The sequence below is a fragment of the Chiloscyllium punctatum genome, chromosome 28 (assembly GCF_047496795.1).
Source record: "Chiloscyllium punctatum isolate Juve2018m chromosome 28, sChiPun1.3, whole genome shotgun sequence".
NCBI classification, from domain to species: domain Eukaryota; kingdom Metazoa; phylum Chordata; class Chondrichthyes; order Orectolobiformes; family Hemiscylliidae; genus Chiloscyllium; species Chiloscyllium punctatum.
In genome coordinates, this window is record NC_092766.1 from 414883 (window position 1) to 435365 (window position 20483).

The following is a 20483-nucleotide window of genomic DNA, read 5'->3' on the forward strand; positions in this document are numbered from 1 at the left end:
CAGAGCTACTCACATCGACACAGACAGAGACACACTCACATTCACACTCACACGCACAGATACTCACATTGACACAGACAGAGACACACTCACATTCACACTCACACACACACAGATACTCACATTGACACAGAGACACACTCACATTCACACTCACACACACAGATACTCACATTGACACAGACAGAGACACACTCACATTCACACTCATACACACAGATACTCACACCGACCCAGACAGAGACACACTCACATTCACACTCACACACACACAGATACTCACATTGACACAGACAGAGACACTCACATTCACAATCACACACACAGATACTCACATCGACACAGACAGAGACACACTCACATTCACACTCACACACACAGATACTCACATTGACACAGACAGAGACACACTCACACACACAGATACTCACATTGACACAGACAGACAGAGACACACTCACATTCACACTCACACACACAGATACTCACATTGATACAGACAGAGACACACTCACATTCACACTCACACACACAGATACTCACATTGACACAGACAGAGACACACTCACATTCACACTCACACAGACAGACACTCACATTGACACAGACAGACAGAGACACACTCACATTCACACTCACACACACAGATACTCACATTGACACAGACAGAGACACACTCACATTCACACTCACACACACAGATACTCACACCGACACAGACAGAGACACACTCACATTCACACTCACACACACACAGATACTCACATTGACACAGACAGAGACACTCACATTCACACTCACACACACACAGTTACTCACATTCACACAGACAGAGACACACTCACATTCACACTCACACACACACAGTTACTCACATTCACACAGACAGAGACACACTCACATTCACACTCACACACACACAGATACTCACATCGACACACACAGAGACACACTCACATCACACTCACACACACAGATACTCACACCAACACAGAGACACACTCACATTCACACTCACACATACAGATACTCACATCAACACAGACAGAGACACATTCACATTCATACTCTCACACACAGATACTCACATTGACACAGACAGAGACACACTCACATTCACACTCACACACACAGATACTCACATTGACACAGACAGACAGAGACACACTCACATTCACACTCACACACACAGATACTCACATTGACACAGACAGAGACACACTCACATTCACACTCACACACACAGATACTCACATTGACACAGACAGAAACACACTCACATTCACACTCACACACACAGACACTCACATTGACACAGACAGACATAGACACACTCACATTCACACTCACACACACAGATACTCACACCGACACAGGCAGAGACACACTCACATTCACACTCACACACACAGATACTCACACCGACACAGACAGAGACACACTCACATTCACACTCACACACAGATACTCACACCGGCACAGACAGAGACACACTCACATTCACACTCACACACACACAGATACTCACATCGACACAGACAGAGACACACTCACATTCACACTCACACACACAGATACTCACATTGACACAGACAGAGACACACTCACATTCACACTCACACACACAGATACTCACATTGACACAGACAGAGACACACTCACATTCACACTCACACACACAGATACTCACATTGACACAGACAGAGACACACTCACATTCACACTCACACACACACAGATACTCACATTGACACAGAGACACACTCACATTCACACTCACACACACACAGTTACTCACATTCACACAGACAGAGACACACTCACATTCACACTCACACACACACAGATACTCACATCGACACACACAGAGACACACTCACATCACACTCACACACACAGATACTCACACCAACACAGAGACACACTCACATTCACACTCACACATACAGATACTCACATCAACACAGACAGAGACACATTCACATTCATACTCTCACACACAGATACTCACATTGACACAGACAGAGACACACTCACATTCACACTCACACACACAGATACTCACATCGACACAGACAGAGACACACTCACATTCACACTCACACACACAGATACTCACATTGACACAGACAGAGACACACTCACATTCACACTCACACACACACAGATACTCACATTGACACAGAGACACACTCACATTCACACTCACACACACACAGATACTCACATTGACACAGACAGAGACACACTCACATTCACACGCACACACACAGATACTCACACCGACACAGACAGAGACACACTCACATTCACACTCACACACACACAGATACTCACATTGACACAGACAGAGACACTCACATTCACACACACACACAGATACTCACATCGACACAGACAGAGACACACTCACATTCACACTCACACACACACAGATACTCACATTGACACAGACAGAGACACACTCACATTCACACTCACACACACAGATACTCACATTGACACAGACAGACAGAGACACACTCACATTCACACTCACACACACAGATACTCACATTGACACAGACAGAGACACACTCACATTCACACTCACACACACAGATACTCACATTGACACAGACAGAAACACACTCACATTCATACTCACACACACAGACACTCACATTGACACAGACAGACAGAGACACACACACATTCACACTCACACACACAGATACTCACATTGACACAGGCAGAGACACACTCACATTCACACTCACACACACAGATACTCACACCGACACAGACAGAGACACACTCACATTCACACTCACACACAGATACTCACACCGGCACAGACAGAGACACACTCACATTCACACTCACACACACACAGATACTCACATCGACACAGACAGAGACACACTCACATTCACACTCACACACACAGATACTCACATTGACACAGACAGAGACACACTCACATTCACACTCACACACACAGATACTCACATTGACACCGACAGAGACACACTCACATTCACACTCACACACACACAGATACTCACATCGACACAGACAGAGACACACTCACATTCACGCTCACTCACACAGATACTCACATCGAAACGGACAGAGACACACTCACATTCACACTCACACACACAGATACTCACATTGACACAGACAGACAGAGACACACTCACATTCACACTCACACACACAGATACTCACATTGACACAGAGACACACTCACATTCACACTCACACACACACAGATACTCACACCGACACAGACAGAGACACACTCACATTCACACTCACACACACAGATACTCACATTGACACAGACAGAGACACACTCACATTCACACTCACACACACAGATACTCACATCGACACAGACAGAGACACACTCACATTCACACTCACACACACAGATACTCACATTGACACAGACAGAGACACACTCACATTCACACTCACACACACACAGATACTCACATTGACACAGAGACACACTCACATTCACACTCACACACACACAGATACTCACATTGACACAGACAGAGACACACTCACATTCACACGCACACACACAGATACTCACACCGACACAGACAGAGACACACTCACATTCACACTCACACACACACAGATACTCACATTGACACAGACAGAGACACTCACATTCACACACACACACAGATACTCACATCGACACAGACAGAGACACACTCACATTCACACTCACACACACACAGATACTCACATTGACACAGACAGAGACACACTCACATTCACACTCACACACACAGATACTCACATTGACACAGACAGACAGAGACACACTCACATTCACACTCACACACACAGATACTCACATTGACACAGACAGAGACACACTCACATTCACACTCACACACACAGATACTCACATTGACACAGACAGAAACACACTCACATTCATACTCACACACACAGACACTCACATTGACACAGACAGACAGAGACACACACACATTCACACTCACACACACAGATACTCACATTGACACAGGCAGAGACACACTCACATTCACACTCACACACACAGATACTCACACCGACACAGACAGAGACACACTCACATTCACACTCACACACAGATACTCACACCGGCACAGACATAGACACACTCACATTCACACTCACACACACACAGATACTCACATCGACACAGACAGAGACACACTCACATTCACACTCACACACACAGATACTCACATTGACACAGACAGAGACACACTCACATTCACACTCACACACACAGATACTCACATTGACACCGACAGAGACACACTCACATTCACACTCACACACACACAGATACTCACATCGACACAGACAGAGACACACTCACATTCACGCTCACTCACACAGATACTCACATCGAAACGGACAGAGACACACTCACATTCACACTCACACACACAGATACTCACATTGACACAGACAGACAGAGACACACTCACATTCACACTCACACACACAGATACTCACATTGACACAGAGACACACTCACATTCACACTCACACACACACAGATACTCACACCGACACAGACAGAGACACACTCACATTCACACTCACACACACAGATACTCACGTTGACACAGACAGAGACACACTCACATTCACACTCACACACACAGATACTCACATTGACACAGACAGAGCCACACTCTCATTCACACTCACATACACAGATACTCACATTGACACAGACAGAGACACACTCACATTCACACTCACACACACACAGATACTCACATTGACACAGAGACACACTCACATTCACACTCACACACACACAGATACTCACATTGACACAGACAGAGACACTCACGTTAAGACTCACACACACAGATACTCACATCGACACAGACAGAGACACACTCACATTCACACTCACACACACAGATACTCACATTCACACAGACAGAGACACACTCACATTCACACTCACACACACAGATACTCACATTGACACAGACAGATGGAGCCACACTCACATTCACACTCACACACACAGATACTCACATTGACACAGACAGAGACACAATCACATTCACACTCACACACACAGATACTCACATTGACACAGACAGAGACACACTCACATTCACACTCACACACACAGATACTCACATTGACACAGACAGAGACACACTCACATTCACACTCACACACACACAGATACTCACATTGACACAGAGACACACTCACATTCACACTCACACACACACAGATACTCACATTGACACAGACAGAGACACACTCACATTCACACTCACACACACAGATACTCACACCGACACAGACAGAGACACACTCACATTCACACTCACACACACACAGATACTCACATTGACACAGACAGAGACACTCACATTCACACTCACACACACAGATACTCACATCGACACAGACAGAGACACACTCACATTCACACTCACACACACAGATACTCACATTGACACAGACAGAGACACACTCACATTCACACTCACACACACAGATACTCACATTGACACAGACAGACAGAGACACACTCACATTCACACTCACACACACAGATACTGACATTGACACAGACAGAGACACACTCACATTCACACTCACACACACAGATACTCACATTGTCACAGACAGAGACACACTCACATTCACACTCACACACACAGACACTCACATTGACACAGACAGACAGAGACACACTCACATTCACACTCACACACACAGATACTCACACCGACACAGGCAGAGACACACTCATATTCACACTCACACACACAGATACTCACACCGACACAGACAGAGACACACTCACATTCGCACTCACACACAGATACTCACACCGGCACAGACAGAGACACACTCACAGTCACACTCACACACACACAGATACTCACATCGACACAGACAGAGACACACTCACATTCACACTCACACACACAGATACTCACACCGACACAGACAGAGACACACTCACATTCACACTCACACACACAGATACTCACGTTGACACAGACAGAGACACACTCACATTCACACTCACACACACAGATACTGACATTGACACAGACAGAGCCACACTCTCATTCACACTCACATACACAGATACTCACATTGACACAGACAGAGACACACTCACATTCACACTCACACACACACAGATACTCACATTGACACAGAGACACACTCACATTCACACTCACACACACACAGATACTCACATTGACACAGACAGAGACACTCACGTTCACACTCACACACACAGATACTCACATCGACACAGACAGAGACACACTCACATTCACACTCACACACACAGATACTCACATTCACACAGACAGAGACACACTCACATTCACACTCACACACATAGATACTCACATTGACACAGACAGATGGAGACACACTCACATTCACACTCACACACACAGATACTCACATTGACACAGACAGAGACACACTCACATTCACACTCACACACACAGATACTCACATTGACACAGACAGAGACACACTCACATTCACACTCACACACACAGATACTCACATTGACACAGACAGAGACACACTCACATTCACACTCACACACACACAGATACTCACATTGACACAGAGACACACTCACATTCACACTCACACACACACTGATACTCACATTGACACAGACAGAGACACACTCACATTCACACTCACACACACAGATACTCACACCGACACAGACAGAGACACACTCACATTCACACTCACACACACACAGATACTCACATTGACACAGACAGAGACACTCACATTCACACTCACACACACAGATACTCACATCGACACAGAAAGAGAGACACTCACATTCACACTCACACACACAGATACACACATTGACACAGACAGAGACACACTCACATTCACACTCACACACACAGATACTCACATTGACACAGACAGACAGAGACACACTCACATTCACACTCACACACACAGATACTCACATTGACACAGACAGAGACACACTCACATTCACACTCACACACACAGATACTCACATTGACACAGACAGAAACACACTCACATTCACACTCACACACACAGACACTCACATTGATACAGACAGACAGAGACACACTCACATTCACACTCACACACACAGATAATCACAGCGACACAGGCAGAGACACACTCATATTCACACTCACACACACAGATACTCACACCGACACAGACAGAGACACACTCACATTCACACTCACACACAGATACTCACACCGGCACAGACAGAGACACACTCACAGTCACACTCACACACACACAGATACTCACATCGACACAGACAGAGACACACTCACATTCACACTCACACACACAGATACTCACATTGACACAGACAGAGACACACTCACATTCACACTCACACACACAGATACTCACATTGACACAGAGACACACTCACATTTACACTCAAACACACACCGATACTCACATCGACACAGACAGAGACACACTCACATTCACGCTCACTCACACAGATACTCACATCGAAACAGACAGAGACACACTCACATTCACACTCACACACACAGATACTCACAATGACACAGACAGACAGAGACACACTCACATTCACACTCACACACACACATACTCACATTGACACAGAGACACACTCACATTCACACTCACACACACACAGATACTCACACCGACACAGACAGAGACACACTCACATTCACACTCACACACACAGATACTCACGTTGACACAGACAGAGACACACTCACATTCACACTCACACACACAGATACTCACATTGACACAGACAGAGACACACTCACATTCACACTCACACACACAGATACTCACATTGACACAGACAGAGACACACTCACATTCACACTCACACACACAGATACTCACATTGACACAGACAGATAGAGACACACTCACATTCACACTCACACACACAGATACTCACATTGACACAGACAGAGACACACTCACATTCACACTCACACACACAGATACTCACATTGACACAGACAGAGACACACTCACATTCACACTCACACACACATAGATACTCACATTGACACAGACAGAGACACTCACGTTCACACTCACACACACAGATACTCACATCGACACAGACAGAGACACACTCACATTCACACTCACACACACAGATACTCACATTGACACAGACAGAGACACACTCACATTCACACTCACACACACAGATACTCACATTGACACAGACAGACAGAGACACACTCACATTCACACTCACACACACAGATACTCACATTGACACAGACAGAGACACACTCACATTCACACTCACACACACAGATACTCACATTGACACAGACAGAGACACACTCACATTCACACTCACACACACAGATACTCACATTGACACAGACAGAGACACACTCACATTCACACTCACACACACACAGATACTCACATTGACACAGAGACACACTCACATTCACACTCACACACACACAGTTACTCACATTCACACAGACAGAGACACACTCTCATTCACACTCACACACACAGATACTCACACCGACACAGACAGAGACACACTCACATTCACACTCACACACACACAGATACTCACATTGACACAGACAGAGACACTCACATTCACACTCACACACACAGATACTCACATCGACACAGACAGAGACACACTCACATTCACACTCACACACACAGATACTCACATTGACACAGACAGACAGAGACACACTCACATTCACACTCACACACACAGATACTCACATTGACACAGACAGAGACACACTCACATTCACACTCACACACACAGATACTCACATTGACACAGACAGAAACACACTCACATTCACACTCACACACACAGACACTCACATTGACACAGACAGACATAGACACACTCACATTCACACTCACACACACAGATACTCACACCGACACAGGCAGAGACACACTCACATTCACACTCACACACACAGATACTCACACCGACACAGACAGAGACACACTCACATTCACACTCACACACAGATACTCACACCGGCACAGACAGAGACACACTCATATTCACACTCACACACACACAGATACTCACATCGACACAGACAGAGACACACTCACATTCACACTCACACACACAGATACTCACATTGACACAGACAGAGACACACTCACATTCACACTCACACACACAGATACTCACATTGACACAGACAGAGACACACTCACATTCACACTCACTCACACAGATACTCACATTGACACAGACAGAGACACACTCACATTCACACTCACACACACACAGATACTCACATTGACACAGAGACACACTCACATTCACACTCACACACACACAGTTACTCACATTCACACAGACAGAGACACACTCACATTCACACTCACACACACAGATACTCACACCGACACAGACAGAGACACACTCACATTCACACTCACACACACACAGATACTCACATTGACACAGACAGAGACACTCACATTCACACTCACACACACAGATACTCACATCGACACAGACAGAGACACACTCACATTCACACTCACAGACACACAGATACTCACATTGACACAGACAGACAGAGACACACTCACATTCACACTCACACACACAGATACTCACATTGACACAGACAGAGACACACTCACATTCACACTCACACACACAGATACTCACATTGACACAGACAGAAACACACTCACATTCACACTCACACACACAGACACTCACATTGACACAGACAGACATAGACACACTCACATTCACACTCACACACACAGATACTCACACCGACACAGGCAGAGACACACTCACATTCACACTCACACACACAGATACTCACACCGACACAGACAGAGACACACTCACATTCACACTCACACACAGATATTCACACCGGCACAGACAGAGACACACTCACATTCACACTCACACACACACAGATACTCACATCGACACAGACAGAGACACACTCACATTCACACTCACACACACAGATACTCACATCGACACAGACAGAGACACACTCACATTCACACTCACACACACAGATACTCACATTGACACAGAGACACACTCACATTCACACTCACACACAGATACTCACATCGACACAGACAGACAGAAACACACTCACATTCACACTCACACACACACAGATACTCACATTGACACAGACAGAGACACACTCACATTCACACTCACACACACAGATACTCACACCGACACAGAGACACACTCACATTCACACTCACACACACACAGATACTCACATCGACACAGACAGAGAAACACTCACATTCACACTCACACACACAGATACTCACACCGACACAGAGACACACTCACATTCACACTCACACACACACAGATACTCACATCGACACAGACAGAGACAAACTCACATTCACACTCACACACACAGATACTCACATTGACACAGACAGAGACACACTCACATTCACACTCACACACACACAGATATTCACATTGACACAGAGACACACTCACATTCACACTCACACACACACAGATACTCACATTGACACAGACAGACAGAGACACACTCACATTCACACTCACACACACAGATACTCACACCGACACAGACAGAGACACACTCACATTCACACTCACACACACACAGATACTCACATTGACACAGAGACACACTCACATTCACACTCACACACACAGATACTCACATCGACACAGACAGAGACACACTCACATTCACACTCACACACACAGATACTCACATTGACACAGACAGAGACACACTCACATTCACACTCACACACACAGATACTCACATTGACACAGACAGACAGAGACACACTCACATTCACACTCACACACACAGATACCCACATCGACACAGACAGAGACACACTCACATTCACACTCACACACACACTGATACTCACATCGACACAGACAGAGACACACTCACATTCACGCTCACTCACACAGATACTCACATTGACACAGACAGAGACACACTCACATTCACACTCACACACACAGATACTCACATTGACACAGACAGACAGAGACACACTCACATTCACACTCACACACACAGATACTCACATCGACACAGACAGAGACACACTCACATTCACACTCACACACACACAGATACTCACACCGACACAGACAGAGACACACTCACATTCACACTCACACACACACAGATACTCACATTGACACAGACAGAGACACTCACGTTCACACTCACACACACAGATACTCACATCGACACAGACAGAGACACACTCACATTCACACTCACACACACAGATACTCACATTGACACAGACAGAGACACACTCACATTCACACTCACACACACAGATACTCACATTGACACAGACAGACAGAGACACACTCACATTCACACTCACACACACAGATACTCACATTGACACAGACAGAGACACACTCACATTCACACTCACACACACAGATACTCACATTGACACAGACAGAGACACACTCACATTCACACTCACACACACAGATACTCACATTGTCACAGACAGACAGAGACACACTCACATTCACACTCACACACACAGATACTCACACCGACACAAGACAGAGACACACCCACATTCACACTCACACACACAGATACTCACATCGACACAGACAGAGACACACTCACATTCACACTCACACACACAGATACTCACATTGACACAGACAGTGACACACTCACATTCACACTCACACACACAGATACTCACATTGACACAGAGACACACTCACATTCACACTCACACATACAGATACTCACATCAACACAGACAGTGACACACTCACATTCACACTCACACACACAGATACTCACATTGACACAGACAGAGACACACTCACATTCACACTCACACACAGAGCTACTCACATCGACACAGACAGAGACACACTCACATTCACACTCACACGCACAGATACTCACATTGACACAGACAGAGACACACTCACATTCACACTCACACACACACACAGATACTCACATTGACACAGAGACACACTCACATTCACACTCACACACACAGATACTCACATTGACACAGACAGAGACACACTCACATTCACACTCATACACACAGATACTCACACCGACCCAGACAGAGACACACTCACATTCACACTCACACACACACAGATACTCACATTGACACAGACAGAGACACTCACATTCACAATCACACACACAGATACTCACATCGACACAGACAGAGACACACTCACATTCACACTCACACACACAGATACTCACATTGACACAGACAGAGACACACTCACACACACAGATACTCACATTGACACAGACAGACAGAGACACACTCACATTCACACTCACACACACAGATACTCACATTGATACAGACAGAGACACACTCACATTCACACTCACACACACAGATACTCACATTGACACAGACAGAGACACACTCACATTCACACTCACACACACAGACACTCACATTGACACAGACAGAGACACACTCACATTCACACTCACACACACAGATACTCACATTGACACAGACAGAGACACACTCACATTCACACTCACACACACAGATACTCACACCGACACAGACAGAGACACACTCACATTCACACTCACACACACACAGATACTCACATTGACACAGACAGAGACACTCACGTTCACACTCACACACACAGATACTCACATCGACACAGACAGAGACACACTCACATTCACACTCACACACACAGATACTCACATTGACACAGACAGAGACACACTCACATTCACACTCACACACACAGATACTCACATTGACACAGACAGACAGAGACACACTCACATTCACACTCACACACACAGATACTCACATTGACACAGACAGAGACACACTCACATTCACACTCACACACACAGATACTCACATTGACACAGACAGAGACACACTCACATTCACACTCACACACACAGATACTCACATTGACACAGACAGACAGAGACACACTCACATTCACACTCACACACACAGATACTCACACCGACACAAGACAGAGACACACTCACATTCACACTCACACACTCAGATACTCACATCGACACAGACAGAGACACACTCACATTCACACTCACACACACAGATACTCACATTGACACAGACAGTGACACACTCACATTCACACTCACACACACAGATACTCACATTGACACAGAGACACACTCACATTCACACTCACACATACAGATACTCACATCAACACAGACAGTGACACACCCACATTCACACTCACACACACAGATACTCACGTTGACACAGACAGAGACACACTCACATTCACACTCACACACAGAGCTACTCACATCGACACAGACAGAGACACACTCACATTCACACTCACACGCACAGATACTCACATTGACACAGACAGAGACACACTCATATTCACACTCACACACACACAGATACTCACATTGACACAGAGACACACTCACATTCACACTCACACACACAGATACTCACATTGACACAGACAGAGACACACTCACATTCACACTCATACACACAGATACTCACACCGACCCAGACAGAGACACACTCACATTCACACTCACACACACACAGATACTCACATTGACACAGACAGAGACACTCACATTCACAATCACACACACAGATACTCACATCGACACAGACAGAGACACACTCACATTCACACTCACACACACAGATACTCACATTGACACAGACAGAGACACACTCACACACAGAGATACTCACATTGACACAGACAGACAGAGACACACTCACATTCACACTCACACACACAGATACTCACATTGACACAGACAGAGACACACTCACATTCACACTCACACACACAGACACTCACATTGACACAGACAGACAGAGATACACTCACATTCACACTCACACACACAGATACTCACATCGACACAGACAGAGACACACTCACATTCACACTCACACACACAGGTACTCACATTGACATAGACAGAGACACACTCACATTCACACTCACACACACAGATACTCACATTGACACAGACAGAAACACACTCACATTCACACTCACACACACAGACACTCACATTGACACAGACAGACAGAGACACACTCACATTCACACTCACACACACAGATACTCACACCGACACAGGCAGAGACACACTCATATTCACACTCACACACACAGATACTCACACCGACACAGACAGAGACACACTCACATTCACACTCACACACAGATACTCACACCGGCACAGACAGAGACACACTCACAGTCACACTCACACACACACAGATACTCACATCGACACAGACAGAGACACACTCACATTCACACTCACACACACAGATACTCACATTGACACAGACAGAGACACACTCACATTCACACTCACACACACAGATACTCACATTGACACAGAGACACACTCACATTTACACTCACACACACACCGATACTCACATCGACACAGACAGAGACACACTCACATTCACGCTCACTCACACAGATACTCACATCGAAACAGACAGAGACACACTCACATTCACACTCACACACACAGATACTCACATTGACACAGACAGACAGAGACACACTCACATTCACACTCACACACACACATACTCACATTGACACAGAGACACACTCACATTCACACTCACACACACACAGATACTCACACCGACACAGACAGAGACACACTCACATTCACACTCACACACACAGATACTCACGTTGACACAGACAGAGACACACTCACATTCACACTCACACACACAGATACTCACATTGACACAGACAGAGACACACTCACATTCACACTCACACACACAGATACTCACATTGACACAGACAGAGACACACTCACATTCACACTCACACACACAGATACTCACATTGACACAGAGACACACTCACATTCACACTCACACACACACAGATACTCACATCGACACAGACAGAGACACACTCACATTCACGCTCACTCACACAGATACTCACATCGAAACAGACAGAGACACACTCACATTCACACTCACACACACAGATACTCACATTGACACAGACAGAGACACACTCACATTCACACTCACACACACAGATACTCACATTGACACAGAGACACACTCACATTCACACTCACACACACACACAGATACTCACACCGACACAGACAGAGACACACTCACATTCACACTCTCACACACAGATACTCACATTGACACAGACAGAGACACACTCACATTCACACTCACACACACAGATACTCACATTGACACAGACAGAGACACACTCACATTCACACTCACACACACACACACAGATACTCACATTGACACAGAGACACACTCACATTCACACTCACACACACAGATACTCACATTGATACAGACAGAGACACACTCACATTCACACTCACACACACAGATACTCACATTGACACAGACAGAGACACACTCACATTCACACTCACACACACACAGATACTCACATTGACACAGACAGAGACACTCACGTTCACACTCACACACACAGATACTCACATCGACACAGACAGAGACACACTCACATTCACACTCACACACACAGATACTCACATCGACACAGACAGAGACACACTCACATTCACACTCACACACACAGATACTCACATTGACACAGACAGACAGAGACACACTCACATTCACACTCACACACACAGATACTCACATTGACACAGACAGAGACACACTCACATTCACACTCACACACACAGATACTCACATTGACACAGACAGAGACACACTCACATTCACACTCACACACACGGATACTCACATTGACACAGACAGACAGAGACACACTCACATTCACACTCACACACACAGATACTCACACCGACACAAGACAGAGACACACTCACATTCACACTCACACACACAGATACTCACATCGACACAGACAGACAGAAACACACTCACATTCACACTCACACACACACAGATACTCACATTGACACAGACAGAGACACACTCACATTCACACTCACACACACAGATACTCACACCGACACAGAGACACACTCACATTCACACTCACACACACACAGATACTCACATCGACACAGACAGAGAAACACTCACATTCACACTCACACACACAGATACTCACACCGACACAGAGACACACTCACATTCACACTCACACACACACAGATACTCACATCGACACAGACAGAGACACACTCACATTCACACTCACACACACAGATACTCACATTGACACAGACAGCGACACACTCACATTCACACTCACACACACACAGATACTCACATTGACACAGAGACACACTCACATTCACACTCACACACACACAGATACTCACATTGACACAGACAGACTGAGACACACTCACATTCACACTCACACACACAGATACTCACATTCACACAGACAGAGACACACTCACATTCACACTCACACACACACAGATACTCACATTGACACAGAGACACACTCACATTCACACTCTCACACACAGATACTCACATCGACACAGACAGAGACACACTCACATTCACACTCACACACACAGATACTCACATTGACACAGACAGAGACACACTCACATTCACACTCACACACACAGATACTCACATTGACACAGATAGACAGAGACACACTCACATTCACACTCACACACACAGATACTCACATCGACACAGACGGAGACACTCTCACATTCACACTCACACACACACAGATACCCACATCGACACAGACAGAGACACACTCACATTCACACTCACTCACACAGATACTCACATCGAAACAGAAAGAGACACACTCACATTCACACTCACACACACAGATACTCACATTGACACAGACAGACAGAGACACACTCACATTCACACTCACACACACAGATACTCACATTGACACAGAGACACACTCACATTCACACTCACACACACACAGATACTCACACCGACACAGACAGAGACACACTCACATTCACACTCACACACACAGATACTCACGTTGACACAGACAGAGACACACTCACATTCACACTCACACACACAGATACTCACATTGACACAGACAGAGACACACTCACATTCACACTCACACACACAGATACTCACATTGACACAGACAGAGACACACTCACATTCACACTCACACACACACAGATACTCACATTGACACAGAGACACACTCACATTCACACTCACACACACAGATACTCACATCGACACAGACAGAGACACACTCACATTCACACTCACACACACAGATACTCACACCGACACAGACAGAGACACACTCACATTCACACTCACACACTCACAGATACTCACATTGACACAGACAGAGACACTCACGTTCACACTCACACACACAGATACTCACATCGACACAGACAGAGACACACTCACATTCACACTCACACACACAGATACTCACATTGACACAGACAGAGACACACTCACATTCACACTCACACACACAGATACTCACATTGACACAGACAGACAGAGACACACTCACATTCACACTCACACACACAGATACTCACATTGACACAGACAGAGACACACTCACATTCACACTCACACACACAGATACTCACATTGACACAGACAGAGACACACTCACATTCACACTCACACACACAGATACTCACATTGTCACAGACAGACAGAGACACACTCACATTCACACTCACACACACAGATACTCACACCGACACAAGACAGAGACACACTCACATTCACACTCACACACACAGATACTCACATCGACACAGACAGAGACACACTCACATTCACACTCACACACACAGATACTCACATTGACACAGACAGTGACACACTCACATTCACACTCACACACACAGATACTCACATTGACACAGAGACACACTCACATTCACACTCACACATACAGATACTCACATCAACACAGACAGTGACACACTCACATTCACACTCACACACACAGATACTCACATTGACACAGACAGAGACACACTCACATTCACACTCACACACAGAGCTACTCACATCGACACAGACAGAGACACACTCACATTCACACTCACACGCACAGATACTCACATTGACACAGACAGAGACACACTCACATTCACACTCACACACACACAGATACTCACATTGACACAGAGACACACTCACATTCACACTCACACACACAGATACTCACATTGACACAGACAGAGACACACTCACATTCACACTCATACACACAGATACTCACACCGACCCAGACAGAGACACACTCACATTCACACTCACACACACACAGATACTCACATTGACACAGACAGAGACACTCACATTCACAATCACACACACAGATACTCACATCGACACAGACAGAGACACACTCACATTCACACTCACACACACAGATACTCACATTGACACAGACAGAGACACACTCACACACACAGATACTCACATTGACACAGACAGACAGAGACACACTCACATTCACACTCACACACACAGATACTCACATTGACACAGACAGAGACACACTCACATTCACACTCACACACACAGATACTCACATTGACACAGACAGAGACACACTCACATTCACACTCACACTCACAGACACTCACATTGACACAGACAGACAGAGACACACTCACATTCACACTCACACACACAGATACTCACATTGACACAGACAGAGACACACTCACATTCACACTCACACACACAGATACTCACACCGACACAGACAGAGACACACTCACATTCACACTCACACACACACACAGATACTCACATTGACACAGACAGAGACACTCACGTTCACACTCACACACACAGATACTCACATCGACACAGACAGAGACACACTCACATTCACACTCACACACACAGATACTCACATTAACACAGACAGAGACACACTCACATTCACACTCACACACACAGATACTCACATTGACACAGACAGACAGAGACACACTCACATTCACACTCACACACACACAGATACTCACATTGACACAGACAGAGACACTCACGTTCACACTCACACACACAGATACTCACATCGACACAGACAGAGACACACTCACATTCACACTCACACACACAGATACTCACATTGACACAGACAGAGACACACTCACATTCACACTCACACACACAGATACTCACATTGACACAGACAGACAGAGACACACTCACATTCACACTCACACACACAGATACTCACATTGACACAGACAGAGACACACTCACATTCACACTCACACACACAGATACTCACATTGACACACAAAGAAACACACTCACATTCACACTCACACACACAGATACTCACATTGACACAGACAGACAGAGACACACTCACATTCACACTCACACACACAGATACTCACACCGACACAAGACAGAGACACACTCACATTCACACTCACACACTCAGATACTCACATCGACACAGACAGAGACACACTCACATTCACACTCACACACACAGATACTCACATTGACACAGACAGTGACACACTCACATTCACACTCACACACACAGATACTCACATTGACACAGAGACACACTCACATTCACACTCACACATACAGATACTCACATCAACACAGACAGTGACACACCCACATTCACACTCACACACACAGATACTCACGTTGACACAGACAGAGACACACTCACATTCACACTCACACACAGAGCTACTCACATCGACACAGACAGAGACACACTCACATTCACACTCACACGCACAGATACTCACATTGACACAGACAGAGACACACTCATATTCACACTCACACACACACAGATACTCACATTGACACAGAGACACACTCACATTCACACTCACACACACAGATACTCACATTGACACAGACAGAGACACACTCACATTCACACTCATACACACAGATACTCACACCGACCCAGACAGAGACACACTCACATTCACACTCACACACACACAGATACTCACATTGACACAGACAGAGACACTCACATTCACAATCACACACACAGATACTCACATTGACACAGACAGAGACACACTCACATTCACACTCACACACACAGATACTCACATTGACACAGAGACACACTCACATTTACACTCACACACACACCGATACTCACATCGACACAGACAGAGACACACTCACATTCACGCTCACTCACACAGATACTCACATCGAAACAGACAGAGACACACTCACATTCACACTCACACACACAGATACTCACATTGACACAGACAGACAGAGACACACTCACATTCACACTCACACACACAGATACTCACATTGTCACAGACAGACAGAGACACACTCACATTCACACTCACACACACAGATACTCA